This window comes from Herpailurus yagouaroundi, unplaced genomic scaffold, assembly GCF_014898765.1.
Source record: "Herpailurus yagouaroundi ecotype Mexico unplaced genomic scaffold, PumYag 142, whole genome shotgun sequence".
NCBI lineage: Eukaryota > Metazoa > Chordata > Mammalia > Carnivora > Felidae > Herpailurus > Herpailurus yagouaroundi.
In genome coordinates this window covers 18,053,561-18,061,936 of record NW_024412397.1, presented here as the reverse complement: position 1 = coordinate 18,061,936, position 8,376 = coordinate 18,053,561, and the positions used below count along the sequence as shown (strand labels likewise).

At 44.7% G+C, this 8,376-nt stretch overlaps 1 long non-coding RNA gene across 1 annotated transcript; it reads left to right on the top strand.

Annotated features, from left to right (window-relative positions):
- Window positions 1-4,392: 4,392 nt before the first annotated feature.
- LOC121032626 (uncharacterized) lies at window positions 4,393-7,829 on the top strand. The gene is made up of 3 exons (XR_005791394.1): window positions 4,393-4,686; window positions 6,013-6,076; window positions 7,608-7,829. It is a non-coding gene; the product is annotated as an uncharacterized LOC121032626 (long non-coding RNA).
- The last annotated feature ends 547 nt before the right edge of the window (window positions 7,830-8,376 follow it).

Below are 8,376 nucleotides of genomic sequence, written 5' to 3'. Positions count from 1 at the left end.
AGAGTTAACCAAGCTGCAAGGTCTAAGGCAACGGCCCGCATAAGACTGGCCTCACTTCTGACACCCATTACGAGTTTGAGGAGGATCCCCAAATCACCCTCAGTTTTGATAATTTGATAAAAGGACTCCGAATTCACTGAAAACTGTTATATTCATGGTTACAGTTTATCACAAGGAAAGGATACAAACTGAAGCCAGTGGAGGGGAGAAGCATGTTAAGAAAGAGCCCAGGGGGGATCGAAACACGGAACTCCAGTCATTTTCTCCCTGTGGAGAGAACCTGTCCAGGCCATATGTAGGACGGTACATCTGGAGTTTGCCAACCAGGGAAGCTGACCTGAGCCTTTAGTGTCTGAAGTTTGTGTTCATGTTTAATCGCACACTGCCCACACACTGACCTTTAGCCTCTAGCCCTTCCCGGAGGTTGGACTAAAACTTTAGTCTCTAGTACCTCAAGGTCAGAACTGATACGCTGCAGCCCAAAGATCCCGTTGTTAGATTGTCAAAGGCTCCCAACAGGTAGGACATTCCAGGGCCAGAAGATCATCTCCCAGAAGCTGAAGGTGAAGGCCAGAACTCTCTTTGGGCCAGGTTAACTCTTCACTACACATGGCAACGCCAGTGAGCCTTTCCACCCTACGTCCTTCCTTGCCCTCGAGGGAGTCTTACGCTGCGCTTGAGCGCTGGAGTGCAGATAGGCATTCCTCGCATAAATGGTACCGGTCTTCTCACTCCACCTGTGAGTCCTTCGTGGGACCCCCCTACCCCCACTCCTGCTGGTGGTAGTGTGTGGAAGGCAGGGGTGCGGTCAACGTCGAAGGAGAGCAAATTCCAGGAATGCCTTGGTTAAGGCCTGAGGAGATCAAGAGATGACACAACAGGAGGACGTGTTACTCTACATTGTTCCACATTCTATAAGATTCAGAATGGGAAGTGTAACATGACCAGAAAATTAAAAAAAATTTGATTACATTTCCCTGCACACTTTAGGCATTCTGAGCATCATCAACAAAGCATAGAACTACCTTTGATTGAGTCACCGGAGGCCAGCATTCACAGACTGCTCAACGGATGATGGCAGCATCTTGAGCGAATGGTATCAGAAGGATACAGAGGCAAGAAAATCTATATTGTTTCAATAAGAACAGGTTCTGAGGACCCATGGCTCTTGCAGTTATCACTGTTGTTACCTTTTGTCTTGTGAGCTGCACGAATTTAGCCAAGGATAGTACTTTTGGCAAATAGGAGGAGATCCAAATAGCCTAGATCCCACGAAGGATCTTCATGTGTACTTCGAACAATCACACAAAGGTAACAACCTCTTTCCTCTCAGTTAGTCTAAACCTTCATTGATAAATCACCATACCTTATGTGGTCTCATGAATTCTGTAATGCATTTTGTTTTATTCTATTCTATTCTATTCTATTCTTTTCTTTTCTTTATTTTGTTTTATTATTAAGTAGGCTCCATGCTCAACATGGGGCTTGAACTCACAACGCTGAAATCAAGATCCACATGCTCTACTGACTGAGCCAGCCAGGCGCCCCTGTAATACATTTTTTAACCAAAAATTTTATCTAGACAGCCCGCAGAAATTACTGGCCTGATGTTCCACGTACCTGGGGACAGCCCTGTTCCTGGCCACCTTGCACCTGCCCCGCTCCAGCCCCGGAATCAGTCTTTTGTCCATGGAGCCTGGGGGTCAGAGACCAAGATCTCCGCATTCGTTTGGTGAGCTCAATAAACAAAGAACTTTGAACTCTGGAGTTATAGTTAACAGTTTCTGGCCTTTTATCAGACTCACCATCTGTAGTGAATAATTGTCATTTTGGGTCGTCCAGCATCCAGGCCTCTCTTCCACATGCTAGTCCCCTTCCCTGGGGTGTCTCTGTTGTGGACAGCTGGTGGGAGGTGGTGACATGATCACTTTATCACCAACGACAAGAGCCATTAGCTCCTCCTTATTCCCAGAGAACCACATGATTTGGCCCCACTCTCTCAGATGCCTTCTCCTGGGAGTTTAAATCTTGAGCAAGTATCCCAGACGCATAGGCAATAGGAGGCAATTTCAGGGGCATTGTGTGCAGTGAAACTTCTTCTGGGTTCTGCTTGTCCGACCCTCCTGAATCCCCTTGTTTGTTTGTTCGTTTTGCCATTCCCCGAGATAAGTTTTGTCATCCACCTGTTGATTTTCTGAGCCTCCAGCATGTTTGTAATAAATATTCTTTTCTTCTTCTCACCTGAGATGGTCAGTATTGGTTTTGTTTCTTAAAACAATGACTCCTGACTGAATCAGCATACTATTTATTCCCGGGTTTTGTTTTTATATTTGTCATTTGGTACCAAAAGGATTTCGGTTCCGTTAAGTTTTGCAAATGGTAATAGTTTAACAGCTTGTCTTGCAATCTCAGGATCCACGTAAGTAAAGTCTTCCAGAAGCTTGAGGGTAGAGTTATAGGAAATTTCCATTTCAACATTGAAGCATGGAGTGTATCTAAGAATAGCTCATAATCCTTAGTTGGTGATTGTTTAATTTTGAAAGTGTTAATGAAGAGCTTTCTCAACCACTTAAAATTTTTGCTGTTCAAAAAAGATATTTTCCAAATATATCTTATAGCATGAAATGTTCAACGGTATAAATACAAAGAAACTCAAAAATCTCAGGGCTCATTCCTGACACTTAAAAGTTTTAAAACCACTAAATCTATCTTGTTTTTGCATATTAGAGACAAACTTTATTTCACTTTCATCCTCGGTGCGTTATTTACATTTATAAGCATATAATAAAGAGATTGAGGTCAGCACAAAATAGTTCAGCCCTTCGGCACAGTGAAAACATTGGCAGTCTCCATTGTGTTTAAATTTGTGTCTATCACATTGGAGTATATGCAAATGTGTGCTTATACACTTCCAAAAAATAGTAAAAAAAAAAAAAATCCATTGTGAAAAACAGAATTTGGATTATAGGCTTCTGTGTAGAATCCTGAAAAACCTGTTGGAAACAACAGGGTTGCTGGGAATACTCTTCCTCTCCTGTTTTATTTTTAAAAATCGTACGTTTCTAGGCTTGGATAAGGTCCTACCTCCTTCCTGGCCTCTTCCTTATGCCCAGCTCAAAGGAAATATCTCCCTTCCCTATGCTTAAAGCAATTATTTCCCTCCAATGGAAGAGAAGAGGCAAGACCTGGTCTTCCCTGACTGCTCACCACTTGGACGTGGGATGTATTTATTTAATTCTATTCTCATATGTATACTTCATAGAGACAATGCCTTGTTTTCTTTTTTTTTTTTTCAACATTTATTTATTTTTGGGACAGAGAGAGACAGAGCATGAGTGGGGGAGGGGCAGAGAGAGAGGGAGACACAGAATCGGAAACAGGCTCCAGGCTCTGAGCCATCAGCCCAGAGCCCGACGCGGGGCTCGAACTCCCGGACCGCGAGATCGCGACCTGGCTGAAGTCGGACGCTTAACCGACTGCGCCACCCAGGCGCCCCTGACAATGCCTTGTTTTCACAAATGTATTTTAAGCTCCTTAAAGTCATGAGCCAGTTCCTGCACAGATATTTGTCACTTGATCGGCATTAAGTTCCACTTTTGCCCTCCAGGCTCATTTTTATCTACCTAGTGGAGTGTTTCCCAGTCATGTCCCCGGCCACCTTTCCATGTGGCCTTATCTTCATGCTGCGTGTACTCTTTTTACTAGACATTTTTCTGAGAATTACGCACTCGTAAAATCTAAATTAACTTATTTTAAAAGGAAGGTAAGGAAGATCTCCGGAGTGTCTGGCTGGCTCAGTCGGGGCATGCAACTCTTGATCTTAGGGTTGTGAGTTCAAGTCCCACGTTGGGTATAGAGATTACTTAAACATAAAATATAAATACATAAATGAATAAATAAATAAATAAATAAATAAATAAAAGCTTTCCATAAATAGGAAACCAATATTGTTTGCCACAAATTGAAGGTACTATAAAAACAAATACTTGTTTAAAGTTTATTTATTGGGGCGCCTGGGTGGCGCAGTCGGTTAAGCGTCCGACTTCGGCCAGGTCACGATCTCGCGGTCCGGGAGTTCGAGCCCCGCGTCGGGCTCTGGGCTGATGGCTCAGAGCCTGGAGCCTGTTTCCGATTCTGTGTCTCCCTCTCTCTCTGCCCCTCCCCCGTTCATGCTCTGTCTCTCTCTGTCCCAAAAATAAATCAATGTTGAAAAAAAAAATTAAAAAAAAAATAAATAAAAAAAAATAAAGTTTATTTATTTATTTTGAGAAAGACAGAGCGCACAAGTGGGGGAGGTGCAGAGAGAGAGGGTTATCACGAACGGTTATCATGATCATGACCTGAGCCAAAATCAAGAGTCCGACGTTTAACTGACTGAGCCACCCAGGCACCGCAATACGTTTTTTCCTAAAGCAACACTGTTATTTCTTAAACTCCAGCCAGCTACTGCCCTCTTTGGACTTTGAGCCCAAGGGGAAAAGGAGATCAGCAAGCGTTAGAACCATTTCTCCTTAACTAATCAGAGGGACTTGGAAAGAGCAATGGAAAGGGAAGACCTTTCTTTGTCACCATGGGAGTCAACGTTGTAGGAGTTATCCACATCAACTGAGACCACCCTGTGTATCATGGGAGGCAGACACCCCCTAAGCTGAGAAACGCTAACATAAGAGGAGCAGTTAAAGAGTAGTAAGAAATGTCTTGTATTCTGTGTTCTTGCTTTGTGTGTTTCCATGACATATACTACAATTTCTTCACCCTTGCTTGCATTGTGGCACCACACCATGCACTTCTCATCATTGACTGAGCCTTAGGTTTGTTGTCTACAAAACATGAGAATTCTACCACATGCTCTTTCTGGAGCTCTTTCTACTCTTTACCAGAATCTATGATCGCTAGCTCTTAAGCATTCAATGGAACCTGGAACACATACCCCTGTTTGCCATCACCACCCAGCCATCGATCACTATTCATCAAATGTTCCGCACTGGCTCAGTCAGTGAAGGAGGATGATGGATGTTGCCCTTCCCCCTGACAAAGGACCAGAGTTAAGTACAGGACAGATCCTTTCTCCCTTGAAAGGCAAATGCTCAGGGAATACAGAGAGGTTTGAACTTGGCTCTAACCCCCCAGAGTTTCCATTGTTCCAATTACTCCTGACTCTCTCACATTTTATTTCCATAAAGGGAAGGGAATCATAGACAAGCTAAATATATTTTAGCGTGCAATCCCAGTTTAAGTCAGCTAAAGGGCAACTGAACTATAAAATCATGCTGAAATCACCCAGAAATCATTTTTTAAAAGCAGAGTGTGGGGGCCTAGTAGAGTTGATGGCAGTAAGAATGGGCAGATTGTGAAGCTGGACTTCCCCTGGCACTGTGAACTTCTGGAAGCCCTAGCTTTCCATCCATTACATTAGGGATCTGGGCTTCACTAGATCGCCTTCATTCTCTCTCCTAGCAATGACCTTTAATATTTCCAAAAATCCCCACTTCTAAGACAAAAAAAAAAAAAAAAAATCAGGAACCCAACTTGTAGTTGGTCCTAAAACCAACAAATAACCCAAAAGGCAAATAGGAGTTAAGATTTAGAAATTGTCTTTTACATAATAGTTGAAGGAAAAAAAATCTTAGATGAAAAAAATAAACGAGAATGCCTTGTAGAATGGGAGAAAAGGTACTTCTCTGACCTGGTTCATGTTAATACATAAAGTTATCATTTCATAAAATGCAATTTCTGGATGAGCACGTTACATTTTATTCTGAGCAATACTAGTAACAAAAATATTTGCCCGCAAATACGTGTTGGAAAACTGTTGGCATCACTCAACAGTGAAACCTACAAGCCTGCTTGGGGATATGTCGTATTTTCAACGCTAAACACTTAGGCCAGCTCACCTGCCCAGCATTTAGCCGATAACAGAGATACAGAGGAGCTTATATTTACACTAGCAAGGGGTATATACAGAACTTAGGAGGAGAGGGAAAAAAACCTCTTTTCCCTCTACCCTTCTAGGTTCTCAGCTGGGGCTCTGGAAGGAAAGAGCATCGTAAGAGAAAAGCCTATGCATTTATTTCATGTAAGTTTCACATGATACTGGAGCCTTCCTAAGGAAATGAAACCCTAAAGAAACGGTTAATCCTGAATGTTCATACTAGGTTAGATGAAGAGTGGAAAGTGGTAGGAGAAGGTGACAGGATAAATAGGCATGAACTAAATGCGGTAAATTGAAGAAACTTAGCAAAGGCTGTTCATCTGGATCCCTCTTGGAGTCCCTTGGTCTTGGAGGGAAGGATGTTCCTTTTCTCTGGGTACATGCAGGGAGAGTGCCTCTCACGTGAGGGTCTATGACCTACAGCAGGGGGAGGTTGGATGTCGCTTCCTGCCCCTGCCATTTGTCATATTCCTTAAGCTTAATATATTTGACATGTCAAGGCGCCATGTTTTGGGGTAGCGTGTGGTCTGAAGTCCATCACTACAAAGTGAGCATGCTCACCACCCTAGACACACTGGAACGTTCCACCGAAAAGCGAGCCTCTAGAGTGCTTATGCCAAACAAACCCTGAGTGAGGGGGTGAATTTTTAGCCACCTCTACCATCACAGGAAATGAGAGTCCAGGTTTTTATTACCGACTCTCATGACACAACTTCTGTTGGAGGAGGTATTTAGAAAAAGCAGAGACTATAATTTTATGTAATAAGATTTGTTCCTACGCAGGAGCCACTTCAAGCCCGTCTGCAAAGTGAAGCAGTCATCCTTTGACTTGTCCTGCCGTCTCAGTCTTCCCGATTAATTAGAGGCAAAAAACCGGTTCAAGTTATATGTACTTTCTCTCTAGTTCAAGAAAACCTTACCAAAAATGTGTATATCTCGTCAAGCAAGCTAATTAGGTAACTAGCGCAGGGGAAGTAGTGAAAGGAGGAAGGCAGGACTTTCAACTACTAAAGAGAAGCTACCGAGGATCCTTTACAGGATCAAAATGCTTTCGAAGCTTTTCTTCCAAAGTCACTGGGACCCTGACTTTTTGTGTGTGTGCAAAGGGGTAAATTACGGGATTACTAGTCTCATTACTGAAGATCCATGCACCAATCCTAGAGAGACGTGACGTGGGAATGGAATTAGAGTTACAAACTCCGAGCTGCATGTAACTGTGTATGAATGTGGTCTAGGTGTCCAGTGGGAGACTCATGCATTTTAGGTGAGGTGGCAAATCGCCGCAGGGGATACGAGAAAGCTTCCAGAGGTGATGTGATCTACTGGGATCTGGGGTCTCCTTCCAGGTCATCTGGAGACAGGGAGAGTGGCCACAGGGGGGTTCGAACGACACAAGATTGGCCAAGAGTTGATCACCGTGGAAGCTGGTGATGAGTACGCGGGCGGTCGGCATACCGCATTCAACACCTGAATTTGAAATTGTCCAAGATGAACTGTTTAAAAGTCTGTCAAAAAAAAAAAAAAAATCTCACAGAGGGCCAGTGGCCAGGGAACTGAGGGGGCAGCAAGGATACAGGAGGGAAAGCTTGTGTCGAGGGAGCAAGCAGGTCAGCTGGGCGAGCGTGGGCCCGACTTGGCTGGTGTCTCACCTTGCATTTCTGCCCCTCCGTGGCAGGCGGGAGAGATCCGAAGATGTGTGCGAGCGCCTGCCCGGAGTCAGACTGCGATGAAAGCCAGGGATGCCTTTGGTGGCCCCTGAAATGCTCAGTCTTCCTCCTGCCCAGCGGTGTGGTGATCTCCAGCATACACTTCAAGAGCACCTCCCTACCAGATCCCACCTGAGCAAAGGTTCTGAGCTCGTAGCATTACTGTTTCGAAGAAACATGACGGTGCTTTCCTCGCGTGCGTGTCTGTGTTTATTGACCTGTCTGTACATGTATCTCGGGAGGAGAGGGAGGTGGGATCCAACCAGTGCAGGGGGCGTTAGAACAGGCGGGTACAGAGAGGCAGTGTTCAGGTTCCGGTATCTGAACTACGATTTTCGCCCATAGTGTCACAAGCCATGTTTTGTTGAGAAACGTGATTCACATTTTCTTTTGTCTCCTCCAGGAGCCTGGCCCCTGGCACCATAGAGTTTTAGACTAGAGGGTTCCCATCAGCACATAGGGGAGGGGAGAAAGCCTGTCCCTGTCACCCCAGGAGAACGCGGGGAGAAGGGAGGGGACAGGCAAGGTAGAGGGGAAGGCGGATGCTAAGATCCTCATTTTCTCTTCCTGCCCCCTCAAGGAAGCTGGAGGCAGCTTCAGAAATATCTAGAAGTGTGTTCAAAAGCTGGAAGGCGGCGGAGCATCTGGCCTCCTTCCCGTTTATGGCTGTGGGGTGCCTGCTTTCTCCAGCTTGGGCACAACTCCATCCAAGTGACCGCAGCAGCACAAGGGTAAAGC